The 25,768-nt window shown below is 38.8% G+C and overlaps 1 protein-coding gene across 46 annotated transcripts in view; it reads left to right on the top strand.

Moving 5' to 3' along the window:
* DKK2 (dickkopf WNT signaling pathway inhibitor 2) overlaps positions 1-25,768 on the top strand; it is a 583,019-nt gene that overhangs the window by 152,819 nt on the left and 404,432 nt on the right. Inside the window, exon 4 of one of the 46 annotated variants that reach the window (XR_008716851.1) lies at positions 2,847-3,118. The exons of the other annotated variants lie outside the window; for them this stretch is intronic. The gene's annotated coding sequence lies outside the window, so the exon portion shown is untranslated. Of the gene's footprint in view, positions 1-2,846; positions 3,119-25,768 lie in introns of those variants that run through there. 46 annotated transcript variants of the gene reach the window in all.

Genomic DNA, 25,768 nt, shown 5'->3' with positions numbered 1-25,768 from the left:
GACAGTCAGTCTTATAATCACTTTGTAGTGACTTGGAGACTTTCCTTGGTCAGGCAATCATTCAGTCTGCAAATTGTGTTTGAAAACCTACTGTGAACCAAGCTCTATTGTAGGTGCTGGGAACACAGCAATGAATAATGAAGATGAAATTCCTGTCTTACATGGAACTTACATAACAGGTGAGAAGTTAGAGATTTGAGAAGATAATAAGTGCTTTGAAGAAAAATAAAGCAAGGAAAGGGAAAGAGGAGAGAGTGATGTGTTGGGAAGACATAATTTTGAATGAAGTCATTCAGGTAAACCTTATTGAGAAGCAAAGGCCTGAAGGAAGTCCTTTGTGGAAGACACTTGCTTCTTGGAAGAGAAGCTATGACCAACCTAGACAGCATATTAAAAAGCAGAGACATTACTTTACCAACAAAGGTCCATCTAGTCAAAGCTATGGTTTTTCTAATAGTCATATATGGATGTGAAAGTTAGACTATAAAGAAAGCTGAGTGCCAAAGTATTGATGCTTTTGAACTGTGGTTTTGGAGAAGACTCTTGAGAGTCCCTTGGACTGCAAGGAGACCCAACCAGTCCATCCTAAAGAAAATCAGTTCTGAATATTCATCAGAAGGACTAGTGCTGAAACTGAAACTCCAATACTTTGGCCATCTGATGCAAAGAACTGACTCCTTAGAAAAGACCCTGATGCTGGGAAAGATTGAAGGTGGGAGAAGAAGGGGACGACAGAGGATGAGATGGTTGGATGGCATCACTGACTCAATGGACATGAGTTTGAGTAGGCTCTGGGAGTTGGTGAAGGACAGGGAAGCCTGGAGTGCTGCAGTTCATGGGGTCGCAAAGAGTCAGACACGACTGAGCCACTGAACTGAGACTGGTTGAGTAGATTATAGAAGTCTTGTAAGTCAAAATGTGATGAAACAGTTGTTGCAAGTGGAGCACAAAGAAGGATTATGAATCAGGAATTTCACAAGACAATATATACCATTTGTTCAACATAGCATACGTATACATATACATACTGTAAAGACAGTGAGTTTGCCAATGCATTAATGACTAGAGGAAGCCAAAAGTCTATGACACATGTTTCCTGGAGTTCATCTTAATGCTGCCAATGTTGTGAAATGGATGCTTTGGAATTCTATGCCAAAGAATTTGTGCTTGCTTTTTGCTTTGTTTATTCATACTTAGTTTATTCAACTTATGTTTGAGTGTTGGTGAGTTCATAGCACTGCACTGAGTGTTCCTATGTGCACTGTCTGTGGCAAACTAGTGGACCAGCTGTATTTGGATATATTTTAAGGCAGATTACAAAACAATATTCAAGTCTTCTGGGGCTTCCTAGGTGGTTAAGTGGATAGAGAATCTGCCTGCAATACAGGAGATGCAGGTTGGATCCATGTGTCTGGAAGATCCCCTGGAGGAGGGCATGGCAACCTCTAGTATTCTTCCCTGGAGAATCCCATTGACAGCCTGGAGGGCTCCAGTCCATGGGGTCACAAAGAGTTGGACATGACTGAAGCAACTGAGCACAAATGCGTTCAAGTCTTTTACCTCCTTTACCTATAAAGATAGTGTATCCATCCTAAAGGAAATCAACCCTGAATATACATTGAAAGGACTGATGCTAAAGCTCCAGTAATTTGGCCACCTGATGTGAAGAGCTGACTCATTGGAAAAGACCCTGATGCTGGGAAAGACTGAAGGCAAAAGGAAAAGGCAGTGGCAGAGGAAAGATGGTTAGATAGTCACCAACTCAATGGACATGAGTTTGAACAAACTCCAGGAGACAGTGAAGGACAGGGAAGCCTGGTGTCCTGCAGGCAATGGGATTGCAAAGAGTTGGACATGACTTAGCTACTGAACAACAACAATCATATTAGAAATGAAAAATGCAAAGATATCCTTTTAAACTTTGGCCTGTTTGCTTCTTGTTTCACCTAAATCTCTATTTCCCAAGATGTTTTATTGCAAAAAGATAATCTTGCAATTTTATATATCTCTCTATATAAATAGGTATATAAATACACTGAGCATCTATTCTACTTTTCCATAGCCCATTAGAAAGACAAAAAGACTTTTATTTATGCCTTTGAGGAGCTCAGAGTATAGAGTAGATCAATAAATTGTAAAAAATTTTCACATATTCTCTAAGTTAATATTAAAATTACTTTTAATTTTCTCTCCCTCTCAAATCTTCATGAAGGGCAGAGACTGTATTTTATTTGTTCATTTCTGTGCTTCTAGTTCTTGCTAACTGTCTAGCATAAATATTTAGTGAATAAACAGTGGACCCTTATCTGAATTGTTTTCTTTGTTGATAGCCTGTATGAGAAACCCCACATAAATCAGTCTGGAGTGGTTTAAGTGAACCACTGTGTTATGTGCTGTGTATGCTCAATCAAAGATGAGGAGGATGATAATTGTTCCAATTATCCCAGTGCTGTTTCTACAGTCGTTTTATTTGGTGCAGGCTAGGCTTGCTAATTACTTTATACCCAAGTGGAAAATCATTAAAAGGCATGTCTCTGCAAAGCAGGGGGATAGGGGTTACAAAGCTGACTTTCAGGGTTCCTCTTTTCCTTATGATTTATGAGTCTTTAACTGCCAATCTCCCTTGATATGTAAACACATGGTCCTTCTATGTTGATAAATCAAGTAAATTTTGTGTGTTTTATAGTGTAATATCCCCTTGGGACACCATATAACATTGACACTACAGGGATAAATTTGGACAGACTTAGAATAGAGTCTGTTTTTTAATGATCTTTGTGGGATTTACTGCTAATGTGGTAATTTGGAAAACTGATTTTCTTTTCTTTTTTTTTTTTTTTCACCAGAAACACTGTCTTTACATTGAAATAGCAAAAAGTTCAATCATCACCAGCTCCTTTCTTTCTGATTTCATCCCACAATTTTGGAGTCACAGAGGGTTTCAGGGCCAAATGTAACTTCTGAATTAACTCTTAAGTCACCAACTTGAACTTAAACATGTATTTTGGACTTCCCTGGTAGTCCAGTGGCTAAGACTTCATGCTTCCAACAGTGCTGGGGACATGGGTTCGATCCCTGGTGAGGGCACTAGATTCCACATGCCATGACTGAGTTTGCATGCCACAACTGAGACCTGGCTCAGCCAAATATGTAAATAAATACTTTTAAAAATCCATGTATTTTGATTCTTAGTGTAGTCTTAGGGGTATTATTATCTAAAGAGGAAGCTGTATGATAAAAGTGGTTTAAAAGTACTGTTATTTTTTTTATAGTTTCTGGAACCAAAAAACAGACTTTCATTTTACAAATTAAACAATTAAAAAGATGTGTTTTATTCTTGCCAACTTTTTGCCTGGAAACACTTTTGTGTGTGTGTTTGTAAGAGAGAGGGGGAAAAGAGAGCTGTATCAAAGGATTATCCGTTGTGACAATCATGGGTTAATTAGTAAAACACCTTCATCTAAGATACACCTTTTCTTTTTAATTTAAACAAGTATTTTTTACACAACATTGCTAAGGCAAGGTAGCAGTAATTATCAATGCAAAGACTGTTCTTCAGTCTCTGTCTTTTTTACTGGGTGAATAATTTCTGATTTCTCTCAATTTTTCTCTAGATTTGACTTCCTTTCTAAGTCACAGCACTGGCTAGTGATGGACCCAGATATACTGTGCCATGCTAAGTTGCTTCAGCTGTGTCTGACTGTGTGACCCTATGGACAGTAGCCTGCCAGGCTCCTCTGTCCTTGGGATTCTCCAGGCAAGAATAGTGGGTTGGATTGTCATTCCCTTCTCCAGGCGATCTTTCTGACCCAGGGATTGAGCCAGAGTCTCTTACATCTAACCTGGATTGGCAGGCAGGTTCTTTACCACTAGCAGCACCTGGGAAGCCCCAGATTTACTATGAAATATTAATAAACAGAAGTATATCTGCATTTTCTAAAATGACTTCCACATTCTTACTTCGGAATAGAGGTTATATTTACTCTTTAGATGTTGTTGTTCGGTCGTGAAGTCACATCTGACTCTTTGCAACGCCGTGGACTGCAGGCAAGCCACGCTCCTCTGTCCTCCACTATCTCCTGGAGTTTGCCCAAATTCATGTCTGTTGAGTCACTGATACTGTCTAACCATCTCATCCTCTGCTTTAGATGACCTACATTAATTTTTTTGAGTGCCCCCTTTAACAGTGGTCGGGCAATGTTTACTTGACAATGTAACTTTACATAGGAAATAGCACAATTGTATGTAATTTTAGCTGGAAAGAACTTTAGAGATCTTCTACTCCAATGACTCATTGTATGGATGAGGATTATTTTAGCATAGGCTGCTATAAGAAAATGTCATAGGCTGAGTAGTTTAAATAATCCACACTCATTTCTCACAGTTCCTGTGGCTGAGAAGTCCAAGATGAAGGTGCTAGCCAACTCAGTTTCTGGTGAGAACCTTCTTCCTGGTTTTAAGACTGCTGCCTTCTTACCATGTCCCCACATGATGGAGAGAGCGAGATCCCTCCCTCTCTTCCTCTTCTTATAAAGCCACTAATCTCTTCATAAGAGCCTCACTCTCATGGCCTAATTTCCTCCAAAAAGTCTGATCTCCAAATACCATCACAATAGGGGTTAGGGCTTTAACATATGAATTTTGGTTGTTGGTGGTGGTAGGGGCACAAACATTCAGTCCAAAGCAAGGACTCTGAGATCAGAGAAGTCAAATGATGTGTAAGATCACACGGAAAGTTAATGGCTAAGGTAGACCTAAGGGTCTTATCTTTTAAGTGATTTGTTATACTTTGGATTTCCCCATTAAACTCACAATGGAAACACTCTAAGGCAATGATTATCTAATGTTTATCCCATCCTCAGATGATGAAAGAAGGTGCATGTCAGCATTCTAATTTTTTGCATAGATGGAGAAGTACGGAGTGTAAAATTTCCTCTGAAAGTCATCATGATCCCTGCTGTGAGGCCTATAAAAGGCATTTTCTTTGGGGAGGCATTAACTGGGAGCTATGACAAGACTGGAGAGTTGCTCCATTCCCTTCCCAAGCCCCTCCCCTTAGTTATAATAAATGCCAGGAGTGAAGACAAGTGGATCCTACAGCAGATGTGTTGATGAAATTACTTGGTGAGACGGAAAATTGGAGAAGTTTAGCTTGATGGACAGGAAATGCAGCCTGTCCATTAACTCCAGATAGCCTTAAGACTGGACTTCACTACTGAGTAATGAGTGAGGCCTTGGAGGAGGAGATGTCATCTTGGCTGCCCCAGCCTTGACTGAGGTCCCTACTGAATACAGCCAAGTAAGTCAGCTACACCATGTTGTGCAGAAGAACTGCCCCATTATTCTGTGAACTTAGCTCAGAGTGATGAGAAGTAACACACCGTTGTTGTTTTAGACTGTTAAGTTTTAGGATGGTATGTTATACGGCAAAAAATAACTGAAACAATTTACAAAATCTGTATGTTGGCCCATGCATCTACTCTTTCCTGCCTTGGAACATCTTTAGTTCATAGACTGACCCAGTTACTTTCCCAGTTTCTGCACTAAGATAGAAGTACATGAGAATCCTTCACATGACCACAGTCCTCTGTCATAAATTCTCAGCCACTGTATGCCTCTCTTCCTCTCTTCCCATTACTGCCGGTGTCTGCAGACAGTCAGCCTGGAACCTAAACATTTCAGCTAGTTTCAGGCACCCCTGGCATTCTCAAATTGCAGCTGTCCTATGGAACCAGGCTCCTGCCTTGGTCTCCCACTCTCTGCGCTGTCCCCTTTCACTGTCTTGAACTGGACAGTCCTCCCACTAAACCTTAGTGGATGGTTGGAGTACTGGTTTCCTACCTAGCCCCTGGTGATTCTTTGTCTTTAAGAATAAATTCTATTGCCAGGCCCAAACAGCAAGGGAACAGAAGAGTTTGAAAACACATGGACAAACTCTTTGGGACGCGTAACAGTGTTATAGAGCAGAGAAAACATGGACTTTGGAGTCTTACCATCCTGGTTTATATTCTAGACTGCCATTTACTAGCTTGTAATTTGGGGTCAACTTTCTTCATCTCTTTAAGATTCCATTTTCTAATTTGTAAAACAGGTACTAAGTAAAGAAGTTATAGCTGTTGTTAATTTCTACCATACGACACTGCTTCTGCAGCTCTGTTGGTTCTGATCCTTGTTGGTTGTGGAAGACTTCTTACTTCTCCTGCCAACACACACATTGAAGTTCCAGCTCACCTCACACCCCAGCCAGCCATGTCTAGACACTTAGGGTTTCCCAGAAAAGCAAGCTACTTGATAAGCACTATGATAGTTGAAAGACCACACTTGATTGATTCCTGGTAGGTCTTCTGCTGCATTTTCTTTAGACTTGGGCTGATTTTCATTAGCTCTTGTGCACATGAGGATGTTCAGACTTACATGTCTGCCCTACTATTCCTTACTTCTTGCTACTATAAATCCTTTGGAAATCTGGTTAGATTTAATTGATGATTGTGAGGCAGTTTTGGACTATTTCTAAATAGTATCCTAATCGCTGTTAGGTTTCCCCTATACATGTGTGTATATGTGTACTTAATGACTAATCTTTTATACACACTGTCAAAATTTGGGGGACAAAAAGCAAACAAAATCTATAATTTTGTAAACAAATCCAACCCATTTTGATGCTGTACCCGATTTTGTAAGTTGTTTTAATCACATAGGAGAAGACAAAAGACTTTGGGAGTGTTTATTCTAACTCCAGAACTGTATCCCTGTTACTGTACTGGATGCCCTGATGACTGGGAGTGATACAGAAGGGAGGAGGTAATATGTAAATACACTAATCAAATCAATGCAAATCATAATACCTCCCTTTAGAGGGTCTGGGAGACAGCTGTGTAAAAAATGCTTTTCGTTTTCATAGGTTTGGGTGAAACTCTTTAGCAAATCCCATCTCCTTGATTCTGTGATTCGAGCTCTGTTGTGTTTTACTTTGATTATTTTTGGCTCTTGTTTTTTTGTGGGACTACATATGGTAGAAGTTGGCACTTCAGGCATAAATAGCTAGTCTTATTTTCTTCTCTTTGTGGCCAATTGGCTTTGTAGCTTTTGTTTTCAATAACTGAGCTACAAAACCATGCAAGCAGAGCTTTTGTGAGGTTTCCCTCTCTGACCAGAGTGGGGGATGGTGATGTGGCAACTGTCTCAAAGGTTTTCTTTGGAAAGTATGGATCATCATCTTTGGAGAAATAATTTTTCTCTTTTTCTTTTATTCCTAAAAGATTCAACAAATTATTTCACTTTATAGAATTCTATACCATCATTCCAGTGCCTTAATCAGGTCACAACTTTTGGCCACTCGTTTTATATGCAGGAAATATTGGTATCAGTGTAAAATTTAAAAAGTCAGACAGATGCTCCTATTTCCCTGGGATCCTAATGGAGATGAGAGAGAGGAGGAACTGTTGGAAGGGGGAGTTAAAAGAAACTAGAATGGTCTTCTGAGTGTCTTAAGGAGAAAGCAAGAGAAGAGAACAAGAACCTTGTGAAAAACAGTTTTCAAAAGTTTTCAGTTTTTAATCAAAATAGTAAAAGACAGGTGTGAGCCAGTGTGAGCATATTTTAATGACAAGGTACAAGTTTTAGTGGTGAATTGGAATAATCTCTAATGCTGAATTTTAGAAATAAATTGTGTTGGCTCCTTCATTCCTAAATTGAAGAACCTGGAGTAATCTCTAGGGAATAAAGGGATACAGAATCCCTCAGGATCATTCTGGAAGGTGGTATTAATAAGGTAAGGTATCTGGCATGTGTCTGTAACATTTCTAGTGTGTCATTTCCTGGGGGAGGGTAAATTATGAGAGCGGAGGCTTCTCTCACTGAAACTCTGGAAGAATCCTCTGGGTACAGTTTTTCCTGGAGGAAGGAGAACAGATACAATGCCTAATATAGTTTCCAGAGATGAGATGCCTACAGATAATTCAGCCTGCTTAAATAATTTGCATTGACACCACTACATTTATCTTCTCGTGTACATTGCTGTCTAATTCTGTCTGTCACATGGGTAAAGAACCAAGAAAGCTCTCATATTAAATACAGTCAGTATTTCTCAAAAACAGATTCCTAAGAAACCAAAAGAGAATTGGAAGGTATAAGAGTACACTGAACAACATTATTAATGGGTAAGAAGAAAGAAGATACAAGACTAAAAGTAACTTGAAATGCCAAGTCCCACTGAATGTATTTCCTCAATATCTTCTGAAACAATCCACTTCTCTCTTAACCTGTTACCACTACCTCGGTCTATGTATATGTAGTTTCCTCTCTGGCTTACTCTGACAATTTCTAATTGAATTCACTCATGTTCTGCTTTGCTCTATCTCCATCCAATATCTGCACTATTGCTATTACCCTTTGGATAAAAACCTTTCGGTCACTGTACGCAGTCTGTTGTATAAAGTCAGATTTCCTTGTGTGGCTCACAATGCCATCAGGATCTTTCTTACTGTACCGTGTGTGCTATGCTTAGTCGCTCAGTTTGTGTCTGACTGTTTACGACCCCATGGACTGTAGCCCGCCAGGCTTCTCTGTCCACGGGGATTCTCCAGGCAAGAATACTGGAGTGGGTTGCCATGCCCTCCTCCTTCCCGACCCAGGGATGGAACCCAGGTCTCCCACACTGCAGGTGGATTTTTTACCAGCTGAGCCACCAGCCCTCAACTAGCTCTATCTAGCTTTGCTCTCCAACATTAGACCTTTTTCATTTATGGCTTTACTGGAGTGACTTTTTAACCCCCCTATTTTCCCCTATTTCACCTCTTCCCCCCCAAAGTAGTACTTACGTGTTAAAAAAAGAAAAAAAAAACACAAAACAGTGAAACACCCAAAACCAAAACAAAGAAACAGGATCCTACAGAAGATTGGTGATGGGAGACTTTTTCCAGTGTCAGTATCAGGATTATGGTAACATCATGAGCTGTTTGTCTTACCTTAGGCAGAAGACCCCTCATTCAAACATCAAACACTTAAAAAAATATTTTAATGCATTTATTTGAATTGTACAGCTGATTTGCAATGTTGTATTAGTTTTAGATGTATAGAACAGTGATTCAATTATATACACATATATATGTATCTACTCTTTTTCAGACTCACTACCCCCTTTCCCTTTGGTAATCAGAAGTTTTCTGTGTCTGTAGGTCTATTTCTGTTTTGCATATAAGTTCATTTGTATCATTTTTTTAGATTCCACATATAGCGGATATCATAGGCTATTTGTCTTTTTCTGTCTGGCTTACTTCACTTAGTATAATAATCTCTAGGTCCATCCATGTTGCTGCAGATGGCATTATTTCATTCTTTTCTATGGTTGAGTATATTCCAGTGTGTGTGAGTGGGTGTGCACAGAACACATATCTTTATCCATCCATCTATGGATGGACATTTAGCTCCTTCCGTGTCTTGGCTGTTGTAAGTAGAGCTGCTGTGAACACTGGGGTGCCTGTATCTTTTCCAATTATAGTTTTCTCCAGACATATACCCAGGAGTGGGATTGCAGGATTATATAGTAACTCTATTTTTAGTTTTTAAAGGAACTTCCAGATTGATCTGCATAGTGTGTCTACCAATTTATTGGTACATTGCTACCAACAGGGTAGGATGGTTACCTTTTCTCCACATTCTCTCCAGCATTTATTATTTGTAGACTTTTTGATGGTGGCCATTCTGACTGGTGTGAGGTGATACCTTAGTGCAGTTTTGATTTTCATTTCTCTAATAATTAGCAATGTTGGACATCTTTTCATGTGCCTTTTGGCCATCTGTATGTCTTCTTTGGAGAAATGTCTATTTAGATCTTCTATCCATTTTTTGACTGGATTTTTTTTTTTTTATATTGAGCTGTGTGACCTGTTCGCATATTTTGGAAATTAATCCCTTGTTGGTCCCATTATTTGTAAATACTTTCTCCCATTCTGTATGTTGTCTTTTTGTTGATGGTTTCCTTTGTTGTGCAAAAGCTTTTAAATTTAATTAGGTCCCATTTATTTATTTTTGGTTTTTATTTTCTTAACTCTAGGAGGTAGATCCAGAAAGATACTGCTGAGATTTATGTCAAAGAGTATTCTGCCCATGTTTTTTTCTAGGAGTTTTGTAATATCTAGTTTTACATTTATGTCTTTAATCCATTTTGAGTTTACTTTTGTGTATGGTGTTAGATAACGTAATTTCATTCTTTTACATGTAGCTGTCCAGTTTTCCCAACATCACTTATTGAAGAGACTGTCCTTTTTGTCATAGATTAATTGACCATAGGTGCATGGGTTTATTTCTGTACTTTCTATGCTGTTCCATTGATCCATATGTTTGTTTTTGTGCCAGTATCATGCTGTTTTGATTATTGTAGCGTTTTAATATTGCCTGAAGTCAGGGAGAGTTATTCCTCTACCTCCATTCTTCTTTCTCAAGAATGGTCTGGCTATACCAGGCATTTTGTGTTTTCATATAAATTTTAAGATTATTCATTCTAGTTCTGTGAAAAAATGCCATTGGTAATTTCATAGGGATTATACTGAATCTGATATCATTACCTTGGATAGTATAGTTATTTTAAGTGATTCGAAGGTAAGTATTTAAGTCTTGATTTATGTTTTTATACATATGCATAAACTGAAAGTTTAATAAGAAAAAAAGATACCATTTATAATAGCAAAAAGAAAAGGAAAAAAGTGAGTTACCTAGGAGTAGATTTTATATATTTAAGACCTGCATGAAAAAATCGTTAGGGTTTCTTAAATGGAGAGATCCATTGACTTAGTCTGTTTCAGTTTCTATAACAGGGTAGGCTTTGTAACGTATCCACAGACTGATTAACTTAAACAATAGCAGCTTATTTCTCACAGTTCTGAAGGCTCTAAGACAAAGGCATCAGAGTGGCTGTGTTCTGGCGAGTATACTCTTCCTGGTCTCCTCCTTATTGTATCCTTACATGGTGGAAGGGGCTAAGGATCTCTGTAGGGCCTCTGTTATAAGGTACTAATCCAATTTATGAGGATTCCAACCTTGCCCAATACTCTGGCCACCTGATGCAAAGAGCCGACTCATTGGAAGAGACCCTAATGCTGGGAAAGATTGAAGGCGGGAGGAGAAGGGGACCACAGAGGATGAGGCGGTTGGATGTCATCACCGACTCAATGGACATGAATTTGAGCAAACTCTGGGAGATGGTGAAGGACAGGGAAGCCTGGTGTGCTGTAGTCCACGGATTGCAAAGAGTTAGACATGACTGAGCAACTGAACAGCAACCTTGTCCAACCGAAAGTCTCACTCTCTAATACCATCACCTTTAGGGGTTAGGATTTTAACGTTTGAATTGAGTGAGGGGTACAGACTTTCAGACTACAGCATGCATCTTTGTTCATGAGTATAGACTCAGTATCAGAAGGATGTTACATCTTTTCCTTTTAATTTGTTATGTAGAAGCATATGAAATGGTGAGCTTTGTAGGTCAAAAACAGTTTAATTTCAAAGTCAAAGGTTTAAACTAATATATAAGTGCAGTTATAATTCAGATACAAATACAATTTTTATAGGAATTGGTAAGTTTTTCTATAATTTATATGGAAGATCAAAAGCCTAAGGATACTTAAGGCAGTGCTAAAGAAGTATAAAAAGGCAAACGTACTTGCTCTACCAGGTATAAATAATTATCTAGTGACAGTAATTAAGGTAGTTTAGCATTGGTCCAGGAAGAGACAGTTAACCAATAGGATAGACTAGACAGCTCCCAAAATCCTGTGCCTATGGAACCAGTGCCATCACAGATCCCTGAACTATGGTAGACTGCTCAATAAATGGTGCTGCAGAAACCCCGAAATGTGTTAACAATAAGATCACAAATCTGTAGACAATACTAAGCTCCTCTAAACCAAGAAGAAACACTGATATAAGGAAATTATAGGAAGAGCCCTCATGGCCATTGGTGCAAGGGATACCAGTGTTTAGGATCTACCTGTTCCATGACACAGAATCCATTCTGTAGTATCCATGTCTGGTCCAGGTCCAGGCAAATTCTTTATTCTCATTTCTGAAGCCTCTTTTCTAGTCTACTTGTTTATGGGCTGCAGGCCCTTGGAAGGTAGGGATACAGGGGGCAAGATATGTGAAAAAGTTCTTATAGACTCTCAAAGAATCAATAGCCTCTATTTAAACAAGCTTAGTTTGGGATTCAGTTCAGAATATTCTGTGCCCATCACAGACCCACACATCCCTCTTCCCCTTCAGCACATGATTAAATGGAGTTTCACTTTTATTAGTGAACATCAGATGATGTGAATTTAAATAGTGAATCTGGTGAAATAAATATCATAGTAAATAATTCCAAAAGCAAATAAAATATTATGTTTTATATGCTCTCTTGAATTAAATATTAAGTGATACAGTTGAGCTCATCAAAATGATGTTTTCTGAAATCTTAGACCAGCTCATCAATAAAACTGCTCTTGCTGAGTAACATAATACAGAATCTACAATCTATTTGGCTGTCATGAAAAGTGTACAATTAAATTGAAGTATTACATTGTTAGCAATGTAATTATCTAAAAAAATGATTTAAAATCATTTGACAAATTAAAATACACACAGACATCATTATCATGGACTTAATGACTGCCAGCGAATAGCTTTCATTTCAAGCTGCAATGAAACTTTCCAATCCCTAAAAAGGAATCTGTACCAAATATCATACATGTAGTCCTTGAGGTAGACTACCATGGACTTTGGTAACATGCCAAAGAATGTTCAAACTACTGCACAATTGCACTCATCTCACATGCTAGCAAAGTAATGCTCAAAATTCTCCAAGCCAAACTTCAACAGTACGTGAACCGTGAAATTCCAGATGTCAAGCTGGTTTTAGAAAAGGCAGAGGAACCAAAGGTCAAATTGCCAACATGCATTAGATCATTGAAAAAGCAAGAGAGTTCCAGAAAAACATCTACTTCTGCTTTATTGACTATCCTAAAGCCTTTGCCTGTGTGGATCAGAACAAACTGGAAAATTCTTCAAGAGATGGGAATACCAGACCACCTGACTTGCCTCCTGAGAAATCTGTATGCAGCTCAAGAAGCAACAGTTAGAACTGGACATGGAACAACAGACTGGTTCCAAATTGGGAAAGGAGTATGTCAAGGCTGTGTATTGTCACCCTGTTTATTTAACTTATATGCAGAATACATCATGCAAAATTCCAGGCTGGATGAAGCATAAGCTGGAATCAAGATTGCAGAGAGAAATATCAATAACCTCAGATATGCAGATGACACCACCCTTAGGGCAGAAAGTGAAGAAGAACTAAAGAACCTCTTGACAAAAGTGAAAGAGGAGAGTGAAAAAGTTGGCTTAAAGCTCAGCATTCAGAAAACTAAGATCATGGCATCCGGTCCCATCACTTCATGGCAAATAGATGGGGAAACAGTGGAAACAGTGTCAGATTTTTTTTTTATGGGCTCCAAAATCCCTGCAGATGGTTACTTCAGCCATGAAATTAAAAGACGCTTGGTCCTTGGAAGAAAAGTTATGACCAAACTAGACAGCATATTAACAAGCAGAGACATTACTTTGCCAACAAAGGTCCGTCTAGTCAAAGCTATGGTTTTTCCAGTAGTCATGTATGGATGTGAGAGTTGGACTATAAAGAAAGCTGAGCACCAAAGAATTGGTGCTTTTGAACTGTGGTGTTGGAGAAGACTCTTGAGAGTCCCTTGGACTGCAAGAAGATCCAACCAGTCCTTCTTAAAGGAAATCAGTCCTGAATATTCATTGGAAAGACTGATGTTGAAGCTGAAACTCCAATACTTTGGCCACCTGATGTGAAGACCTGACTCACTAGAATATCCTGATGCTGGGAAGGATTGAGGGCAGGGGAAGAAGGGGACAACAAAGGATGATATAATTGGATGGCATCACTGACTTGATGGACATGAGTCTGAGTAAGCTCCGGGAGTTGGTGATGGACAGGGAGGCCTGGCGTGCTGCAGTCCATGGGGTCACAAAGAGTCGGACACAGCTGAGTGACTGAACTGAAGTGAGTCCTTCAGGTGTCCAAATACCTGGACTATGTATCAACAATTCAGATTTGAAATTAGTACTCAAATAAATGTTACAATTGAGGTGATCAAATCACAAGCTAAATATAATCTTCCAACCAAACAACCCATTGAAGAGCATGTAGCAGAATTAAGATTTCAAACTTACCACAAATCCCAGACGTTTACATCCCTCAAATAAATGCATTCCATTCAAAAGCAAACAAAATAGCTTTTCAACATAAGAAGTCCTTTGAGTTTCAGAAAACCCCACCAAAGCCAAGTAAGTACTTCATCATGCAAATCAACTCCTTTCAGGGAGATGGCCAGTCAGCAGCATGCATGGATGATACTGAGAAAAGCAGAGATTGTTTTCATCTTCTCAGCAGGGCAGATTCCTTATGCCACAGATTAAATGCAACCCCTTCCCTTAACATCTTTAAAAGGAACAGTTTACAGATTTTTTAAAAGTATGTTTTAAATGAAGCAGGTTTCAAATAAAATTTTTTTTCTGTTGTGGTAAAGTGGATATAGACACACAACATTGGTGTCCCTGAATATGGTGACCACCAACTGTTGAGTTAATCATTTGGAGAAAACTCAGAGTCCTAGCAATAGGTATAAAGGGTTATTATCATATTGGCTTCCCTGGCGGCTCAGCTGGTAAAGAATCTGCTTGCAATGTGGGAGACCTGGGTTCCATCCCTGGATTGGGAAGATCCCTGGAATAGGGAAAGGCTACCCACTCCAGTATTTTGGCCTAGAGAATTCCATGGACTGTATAGCCCACGGGGTCGCAAAGAGTCAGACACAACTGAGTGACTTTCACTATGTTCATTAGTGTGGCATTGAGTGCATTGCTAACTCATCCAATTATTGAAAAATATTGTTAATCTCTGTTCATATTCTAGAATATAGAGGAGAGTGGACTGGAGTTGAAATTGTGACTGATTCTCAAGAGAACAGTACTAAATGGAGGCTCAGATGTGCATTTAAGGGGCTTTGTGGGAGGAGAATGCCACATTTAGTAAACATACATGGACATGAATGATGAGGATCTGATAGTGGGGAAGAAATAGGGTAGGTAAACTTTCCATATTTGGGGCATTTTAACCCCTGGAAAATTTAGGGCAGAAAATTGAGGACAGTGAAAAGAATTTTGTTAAGTATGTTGTATGTTTGGGTATAGTCTAATATAAATTTTTTTTTGAATTTTTTCTAAATTTCTTAGAGCTAGGACTAAATTTTCTTAAGTGTGACCCTATTGCAGAACTCAATTACCATGGTTTCTAAGTACATAAAGCATTTGTTCTCTTGTGAAGAGAAACCTAGCTGGTCAGTGTAACTCACTGCATATGTCTTAGCGAAGACATTCCAATCTCTAAATCCATCTCAGCAACATAGGAGAGGGCCATACCCCAATCACTATACAGCTATGGTGAATGTTTGATTTGGAGATCATTTGCAAGCAATTGACACCATAAAATGAAGGCATCTCTTAGAGGCTTAGAGAAAGCTGGCAAAGGAATCGAGCAGTTATTACTCCATGCTTCACCTTAGACTAGAAAAATACTGCGAAGGAAAATACTTAGGTTTAAAGGAAGGACATGAGTCACAACCAGAGAAGTCATGACATTGAATATAAACCTGTGTTGCGTGAAGGAAATGGCAACCCACTCCAGTGTTCTTGCCTGGAGAATCCTGTGGACAAAGGAGCCTGCTGGGCTTCTGTCCGTGGGGTCACACACAGTCCGACACGATTGAAGCGACTTAGCATGTGTGCATGCATGCTTGTGTTGCGTGGGTACACAACCTCGCCCCGGAGCCCCCTGGAAGGAAGGAGTTAGGGTCTTTCTTCAAGTAAGTAGAGGCAAGGCCAGAAAATAAGTTTTGGCTATACTTTGATCATTTATTTACAATTATACCCAGTCTTCTGGTCTTTACTCCAATCACGATAATATACTTGTTTGTCCTCTATTCTCACAAATTCTAATTGTTGCTGAGAAATTTGCTTGTCCTAGTAGGCAAATACCAAAGTGAAAGATTTCGTTTTGATCTTGCAGTCTCTTTAATGATTATAAAGCAATATTATATACCAAAAGGTTTTAAAATGCCTTTTAAATCTTTATCAAAATATGAATTTTTAGTGTAGATTTTACGTCAATACATCTTACAGTGCTGTGTTAGCTAAATCATTTAAGTAGAACATCCTGCTGAACTTTATCATATAACAGAGTGCTCATTGTCATTTTCATTTGTATTCTAAAACATACATTATACTAGAAACAAAATGTGAGTATCTAGAGAGTCATTCTGGGTCAGGAGTTACAGCGGATGATGATAGATGCAATTGTGAAGTTAAAGCTGACCGAACCCAATGTAGTTCTCTCTGTTTCTTAGCCTTTGAATTCAAAGTAGGTTTTCCTGCTTGAGGATGAGATAAAGGAGAATGAAATAGCATTTAAGGTTTCTGTAGCAAGAGATTTTCACTAGAGTACCAACTCCAGTTCTGGTGGAAGAGAACCTCTGAAAGGAAAATTCTCTATTTTTGGATGGAAAATGCACTTTGGAGCAAAATCTCATCTTGCTAATTGAATTTTAGCTTTTTTTTTTTTTTTCTACTGTGTTTTGGTACATTAAAATATTTAAACCATTATGAGAGTAGAAATGAGAATTACGGAAGATAGATATATTTACAGTTTGTTGCACCATTAGAATTATTTTTAATGCTTCAATGGTCAGGTTGGAGGCTGGAGCTTTGATTTCTGACTGAATCCATTTGACTCTGTAAACCTATGAATCTTTTGTATTTGATGATTAGAATACCTAACAATTCTAAATCATTTATTAGTTTTCATCCTAAAAGATAAATTCTTCATCATATTGATTATGTCTTTTGCTTGTTTGATTACAAAAACCATTTGATTCTACTTTTATTTAGTGAAGAATAATGAAAAAGAACGCAGCAATGGTGCCTTTCCCCCTAGAGAAAGAATTATTCGATAAAATAAAACTGCTAGCTTTTGAGCAAGAAGATCTTTGAAGAACATTCTTGAACTTGCATTTTCATTTGGTTTTAGAGATCATCATTTCTTAGAGCAAGTTCTATAATTGATCAGGGGATGAAAATTGAATGAGAAAAACAGATAGACTGAAAAACATTATCTCCAATGAGATGCTGCTGTCACGTACAGTTTTTTTCTATGAACAAAGGCAACTGATGATGCCCATTAACAGTTGCCCCTTATTATTCAATTTTTAGTTAGACTATCGTAAATATAGGACGTTTCTTCCACAGTCCTCAGCTGGGGTTTTGGGCTTAGAATTTCATAACCAGCAGTTAAAGAACCATTGAAATTATAGGTCACCAGTAGTTTGCTTGCTAAAGGAACAATGAATGAAGCAGATAGCTTTGCACACAGTAGGTGCCCAGTAGTTGGTAATCAGAGAATGAATAGGTCAAAAACCATGTTAGTTTATTTTAGTGACTATTTTGATGTTTTAGGTTTGTTCTGGCTTAACAATTAATTTGATAATTGTTAAAGTAGTTTGTTCATATCTTCTCCTTTCCAATTCAAATCAAGTCTAAACACTAGTTTCAATATATTACCTTCCTGTTAAAAATCTGTGATGAATATATTGACCTCAGGATAAAATGAAACTTCAGTTCAGTTGCTCAGTTGTGTCCGACTCTTTGTGACCCCGTGAACCGCAGCATGCAGGCCTCTCTGTCCATCACCAACTCCTGGAGGTTACTCAAACTCATGTCCATCGAGTCGGTGACGCCATCCAGCCATCTTATCCTCTGTCGTCTCATTCTCCTCCTGCCCCCAATCCCTCCCAGCATCAGGGTCTTTTCCAATGAGTCAATTCTTCGCATGAGGTGGCCAAAGTACTGGAGTTTCAGCTTCAACATCAGTCCTTCCAATGAACACCCAGGACTGATCTCCTTTAGAATGGACTGGTTGGATCTCCTTGCAGTCCAAGGGACTCTCAAGAGTCTTCTCCACATCATAGTTCAAAAGCATCAATTCTTCGGCACTCAGCTTTCTTCACAGTCCAACTCTCACATCCATACATGACCACTGGAAAAACCATAGCCTTGACTAGACGGACCTTTGTTGGCAAAGTAATATCTCTGCTTTTCAATATGCTATCTAGGTTGGTCATAACTTTCCTTCCAAGGAGTAAGAGTCTTTTAATTTCATGGCTGCAGTCACCATCAGCAGTGATTTTGGAGCCCAAAAAATAAAGTCTGACACTGTTTCCACTGTTTCCCCATCTATTTCCCATGAAGTGATGGGACCAGATGCCATGATCTTCGTTTTCTGAATGTTGAGCTTTAAGCCAACTTTTTCATGCTCCTCTTTTATTTTCATCAAAAGGCTTTTTAGTTCCTCTTCACTTTCTGCCATAAGGGTGTTGTCATCTTCATATCTGAGGTTATTGATATTTCTCTCTGCAATCTTGATTCCAGCTTGTGCTTCTTCCAGCCCACCATTTCTCGTGATGTACTCTACATATAAGTTAAATAAGCAGGGTGACAATATACAGCCTTGACGTACTCCTTTTCCTATTTAGACAGCCTGTTGTTCCATGTCCAGTTCTAACTGTTACTTCCTGACCTGCATATAGGTTTCTCAAGAGGCAGATCAGGTGGTCTGATATTCCTGTCTCTTTCAGAATTTTCCACAGTTTATTGTGATCCACACAGTCAAAGGCTTTGGCATAGTCAATAAAGCAGAAATAGATGTTTTTCTGGAACTCTCTTACTTTTTTGACATTCCAATGGATGTTGGCAATTTGATCTCTGGTTCCTCTGACTTTTCTAAAACCAGCTTGAACATCAGGAAGTTCATGGTTCACATATTGCTGAAGCCTGGCTTGGAGAATTTTGAGCATTACTTTACTAGCGTGTGAGATGAGTGCAGTTGTGCGGTAGTTTGAGCATTCTTTGGCATTGCCTTTCTTTGGAATTGGAATGAAAACTGACTTTTTCCAGTCCTGTGGCCACTGCTGAGTTTTCCAAATTTGCTGGCATATTGAGTGCAGCACTTTCACAGCATCATCTTTCAGGAATTGAAATAGCTCAACTGGAATTCCATCACCTCCACTAGCTTTGTTTGTAGTGATGCTTTCTAAGGCCCACTTGACTTCAGATTCCAGGATGTGTGGCTCTAGGTCAGTGATCGCACCATTGTGATTATCTGGGACGTGAAGATCTTTTTTGTACAGTTCTTCTGTGTATTCTTGCCATCTCTTCTTGATATCTTCTGCTTCTGTTAGGTACATACCTTTTCTGTCCTTTATCGAGCCCATCTTTGCAGGACATGTTCCCTTGGAATCTCTAATTTTCTTGAAGAGATCTCTAGTCTTTCCCATTCTGTTGTTTTCCTCTATTTCTTTGCATTGATCGCTGAAGAAGGCTTTCTTATCTCTCCTTGCTATTCTTTGGAACTCTGCATCAGATGCTTATATCTTTCCTTTTCTCCTTTGCTTTTCGCTTCTCTTCTTTTCACAGCATTTGTAAGGCTTCCTCAGACAGCCATTTTGCTTTTTTGCATTTCTTTTCCATGGGGATGGTCTTAATCCCTGTCTCCTGTACAGTGTCATGAACCTCCATTCATAGTTCATCAGGCACTCTGTCTATCAAATCTAGTCCCTTAAATCTATTTCTCACTTTCACTTTATAATCATAAGGGATTTGATTTAGGTCATACCTGAATGGTCTAGTGGTTTTCCCTACTTTCTTCAATTTAAGTCTGAATTTGGCAATCAGGAGTTCATGGTCTGAGCCACAGTCAGCTCCTGGTCTTGTTTTTGTTGACTGTATAGAGCTTCTCCATCTTTGGCTGCAAAGAATATAATCAATCTGATTTTGGTGTTGACCATCTGGTGATGTCCAGGTATAGAGTCTTCTCTTGTGTTGTTGGAAGAGGGTGTTTGCTATGACCAGTGCATTCTCTTGGCAAAACTCTATTAGTCTTTGCCCTGCTTCATTCCATATTCCAAGGCCAAATTTACCTATTACTCCAGGTGTTTCTTGACTTCCTACTTTTGCATTCCAGTCCCCTATAATGTAAAGGACATCTTTTTTGGGTGTTAATTCTAAAAGGTCTTGTAGGTCTTCATAGAACCGTTCAAATTCAGCTTCTTCAGCGTTACTGGTTGGGGCATAGACTTGGATTACCGTGATATTGAATGGTTTGTCTTGGAAAGGAACAGAGATCATTCTGTCGTTTTTGAGACTGCATCCAAGTACTGCATTTCTGACTCTTTTGTTGACCATGATGGCTACTCCATTGCTTCTAAGGGATTCCTGCGTGCAGTAGTAGATATAGTGGTCATCTGAGTTAAATTCACCCATTCCAGTCCATTTTAGTTTCCTGATTCCTAGAATGTCGACGTTCACTCTTGCCATCTCTTGTTTGACCACTTCCAATTTGCCTTGATTCATGGACCTAACATTCCAGGTTCCTATGTAATATTGCTCTTTACAGCATTGGACCTTGCTTCTATCACCAGTCACATCCACAACTGGGTATTCTTTTTGCTTTGGCTCCATCCCTTCATTCTTTCTGGAGTTATTTCTCCACTGATCTCCAGTATCATATTTGGCACCTACTGACCTGGGGAGTTCCTCTTTTAGTATCCTATCATTTTGCCTTTTCATACTGTTCATGTTGTTCTCAAGCCATTAGTAAATCTTGAAAAAGTGTCTGTTCAGGTCCTTGCCCATTTTAAAATTGAGTCATGTATCTTTTATTTTGGAATTGTAGGTATTCTCTACATATTCTAGATAAAAGTCTTTCATCCAGTATATGATTCACAAGTATTTTATTTCATCGATGAGTGGTCATTTTACTTTCTTGATGGTGTTGTCTGAAGTACAAAATATTTAATTTACGATTTTATAAAAATTTGTTTCTTTCTTGTGCTTCTGATGTGATATCTAAGTAAATATTGATTAACTCGAGGTCACAAACATTTACTTCTGTTTTCCTCCAAAAGCTTTAAAGTTTTAGCTCTTACATTTAGGTCTGTAACACATTGTGAGTTATTTGTGGTATTAGTGAGGTAGGGGTCCAACTTCATTTTTTTGTTTGTGAATATTCAGTCATCCAAAAACCATTTGTTGAAAATACTATGCTTTCCCCTTTGAATTGTCTTGACACCTTGTTGAAAATAGATGGATAATCTAAGGTTTAATTCTGAACTATCAACTTATTCTTTTTATCTGTTTATTATAGTAGTTTCCTATTATTTCATCACAAATTATTACAAACATAATGACTTAAAATGATACAAATTAAAAATCTTATAGTATTTTGAAATGGTCTCACTGGGCTAACCCCAACTTTTTTGCAGGGCTGTGTTCTCTCTAGAGGCTCTGGGAGAGCTTTACTTTTGCTAGTTGCTAGACACTGTATGTATTCCTTTATGACTTCCCTGGTGGCTCAGATGGTAAAGCATTTGTCTACAATGCGGGAGACCTGGGTTCGACCCCTGGGTCGGGAAGATCCCCTGGAGGAGGCCATGGCAACCCTTGCATTTCTAGGATAAGTCCCACTTGATCATGCTGTATAATCCTTTTTATATATTGCTAGATTTAGTTTGCTATTACATTGTTGAGAATTTTCATATCTATTTTTATAAGAGATATTTGCCTGTAACTTTTTCTTGTGATGTCTTTGCTTTGATTTGTTATCAAGTTGATACTGCCTCATAGAATGTGCTAGGAAGTATTCCTTCTTGTGTATTTTTGAATAGTTTATAAAGGACTTGGGTTAATTCTTCTTTAAATGCTTGGTAAAATTAAAAAGTAAGACCATTTAGGTCTAGCCTCTTATTGTTTGATGTTCTGAAATTGATTCAGTCTTTTATCTGTTACAGATCTACTCAAATTTTCTGTTTCTTTTTGGGTCATGTTTGATAGTTTTGTGTCTTTTTAGAAATTTGTTAATTGTTATCTAATTTAATGGCAAGCAGTTCATTCCAGATCCTTTAAAATTACATTTAATTTTACATTTTACATATTTACACTTGTAGTTTATGTAAGTATAAACTATAAGTATGAAGTGCTCGTGTTTTCAGTGTATAGTTCTATGACTTTTAAACAAATGCCTATTACCGAAACCCTGTGAAGATACTGAATATTTTCATTATCTCAGACATTTTCCTTGTGATCTTTTCTAGTCTATTCCCTTCCTTTTGCTAAAGGTAAGTATTATTCTAATTTCTATCACAATAGCTCAACGTCCATTCTTAGGAAACCAATAATCTCTTTTCTACTACTGTGAATTAATTTGATATTCTAGCCTTTTGTATGGAGAAGGCAATGGCACCCCACTGCAGTACTCTTGCCTGGAAAATCCCATGGATGGAGGAACCTGGAAGGCTGCAGTCCATGGGGTTGCTGAGGGTCAGACACCACCGAGAGACTTCACTTTCAGTTTTCACTTTCATGCATTGGAGAAGGAAATGGCATCCTACTCCAGGGTTCTTGCCTGGAGAATCCCAGGGATGGGGGAGCCTGGTGGGCTGCCATCTGTGGGGTCGCACAGAGTCGGACACGACTGAAGTGACTTAGCAGTAGCAGCCTTTTGTATAAATGGAATCCTAGTTTGTACTCTATTTTTTTCTGACTTCCTTCACCCAGCATAACTATTTTGAGATTCATTTATACTGTTACATATATCAATAGTTTATTCTTATTGCTGACTAGTATTCCATTGAATAGATATACCACAAATGTTCTCTCTCTGAGTGGCTTTTGTTCATTTCCCTTTGCAAAACTCTTCCTTTGTAATCACTAACTCAATTTTCTTTCTCTCCTTCCCTAATGTTCTTGGGCACTGGGCTCCATCTTAGTCTCTTTCATCTTTTCCTTGTCTGAGCTTCCATCTCTTCCAGTCTAGTATTTTATTCTTTTTCTATTACTCATTATGAAGAACAAAAATGTAAGTCATTATGAATTTCCCAAAGGTTGACATTCTGAGTATAGGAATGTAGGATGGGCTTATAAGTTAGAGGTGCATTTCCTTATGTTTGTTTTTGGATTCTCAGAACTGTATGATGTACTCATTTAAACTTCAGGGTGCATTGCCTCAAAAACCATTATGACAGAAAGCACAGTATAAATAATAAATAAATAAATAAATAAAATATCCTTCCAGTTACCAGTCTTTGATATGCCAGGTGTGGTTTAAGGAACTTCTGGTAAATCCTGGATATGGAGCATTAAGGCAGATCTGTTATCTATTATTAGGGCCTGAATATAGGAAGCCCATTTTTAGATGGTTTCCTCCCCCTGGGTATCTTGAACTGGGTGTTAAAGAGTGGAACATATGTTTTAGATGTAGAAATTCATGAATAAAATGGCCTTTGGGTAAGCCTAGGTATTTTAAACATCTGGCCCTCAAATGCAGAAATTAGCTTTCTATTCCTCTTGATGTAAGAACTGTCACGTAGACGGGGGAAATTCCAAGGCCACGACAACAGCCTTCTAACTGATCTCATTGTTTTCATTCTGTCTGGATATTATCATATTTTAATATTCCTATTTTTCTGAAGCACAGATTTGATTGTTTCTTTCTAATTTAAAAAAGAGTCTTTGGCAGTCTTCTGATTTCCTTAGAATCATTTTCAGTTCCTATCACTTGGCACTAATGGGCTTTTACTGCTTACTTCCTCTCACCTACTACATCTTCTACAACTCTCTGCTGTAAGCAATGTGGCTGGCCTATGTATTTTTCTATCTCTGTATTTTTGTTCTTCTGTTTGGCTTGCCTAGAATACCTTTTCCTACTCCTGAAATTATAGCAACTTTCATTACGGGACTCCAGTGTCACCCTCTGTGAACTCTAACCCTGAGTGTTTTCCACATCATAATTACTATCTCTTCTAGCTATTCTGGAGTTAACACAGCTAGCATTTGCTATTCACATACCAAGCGGTAGGTCATTAACAGGCCCATAGCTGGTAAGTGGCAGGATCCAGCTGCGGTGCTTCTCACTCCAGCACTGATACTTTTATCATCTCTGACACTCTGGCATCCTATATGCCTTTTACCATGACGCTGATAACTGACTGTTGCATTTTACTTCAAAACTATTTACCTTGGGGCTTCCCTGGTGGCTCAGTGGTAAAGAATCTGCCTGCCAATGCAGGAAACACAGATTCAATCTCTGACCCGCATGCTGTGGAGCCACTAAGCCCCCGTGCCACAGCTGTTGAGCTGGTGCCTGGGAGCCACCGCTGCAAGGAGGTGCAGCTAGTGTGCACCCCAGTGCCTGTGCTCTGCAAGGGGAGCCGCCACGGTGAGAAGTCCGCGCAGCAAACTAGAGAGCAGCCCCCACTCGCTGCGACTAGAGATGAGCCCATGTAGCAATGAAGCCCCGGCAGAGCCAAAAATAAATAATAACTAAAGTTATTAAAACACATATTTACCTTGGGCGTAGACATTTTACTCATTCATCAAGTGTCCCTCAATGCCTTACAGAGGCCTTTCATCACAATGTTTAATCAATTAAAAAAATGTTTCCTGAATTCTTTCTGCCTATGCCAGGCATCATTTCTGACATATGGAAATGGTGACTCCATTTAGTGACATTTTCCCTATCACCCACTGTCAACGATGGACTGACTGGAATCCCACATTCCCAATTTCTATGTGGCTCAGCTGGTACATAATTCGCCTGCAATGCGGGAGACCTGGGTTTGATCCCTGTGTTGGGAAGATCCCTTGGAAAAGGGAGGGCTACCCACTCCAGTATTCTGGCCTGGATAATTCCATGGACTGTATAGTACATGGGGTCAGGAAGAGTTGGGCATGACTGAGTGACTTTCACTTATCACTTACTTAATTTCTATTCATGAAAGAAGAAATCTGAATTTCTTCAGACTTCTTGCAGGTCCTCATCCTTGGTCCATGTACCCACAGCCAGAGAACAAGAGATACTGCCAAAATAACCTTACAGTTGTAGAGACAGTTCTCGGAGAAGGGAGGACTTAGAACAAGAGGCATAAACCTTTAAATAATATCTTAGATAAATTAATGTTCATATCTTAATAAGTTAATGTTTTATTGGTTATGTTTTCCATGTGATTTTCTGGTAATAATATTGTAATCTGTCTGGATGCTTCTTCAGTGAAACTGTGGACAGAAAAAGGCAATGGGTTTGAATATTTTAATTCTAGAGCCCTACTTCTTTAATCTCTTTGAGCAGGACAACAGCAGAAGCTTTATGATGTCTTTGTTTTCAGAGGAAAAGTTGTCCATGTTGCCCATATGTTTGAGTTGACTTTGTACTTCGTGGCTGAGATTATTTTTAAAGGTTTAATTACGTAGTGTAATCTATGCTTTTGGTGTTAATAAGTGACTGGATACCATGCCATGCCATACTGACTTTTAAGAGGTCTCTATGGTTTCAAAGAAACAACTAACCACTTAAAGAAAAACCTACTTGGATGCAGAGGGCAAAAGTCCTTCTCAGTGTATCTCTCAAGGTTCCATAAAAAACTCTGTATAATCTTACTGCCTCTGACAGTGAAAAGAAGTTGTTTTTCTCACTGCTTTCCTCCTTAGTAAGTTGGTGGTTCCTCATATAAAGGATTTTACCCCCCATCTGGGTAAAGTGTCAGATATTTTCCATCATTTCAGTGGTAACATCAGCCAAACCACTGCAGAGTGAGCCATGCCAAAGGGA

The sequence above is a fragment of the Bubalus kerabau genome, chromosome 7, assembly GCF_029407905.1.
Source record: "Bubalus kerabau isolate K-KA32 ecotype Philippines breed swamp buffalo chromosome 7, PCC_UOA_SB_1v2, whole genome shotgun sequence".
NCBI lineage: Eukaryota > Metazoa > Chordata > Mammalia > Artiodactyla > Bovidae > Bubalus > Bubalus kerabau.
This window is presented reverse-complemented; position numbering and strand designations above follow the sequence as displayed.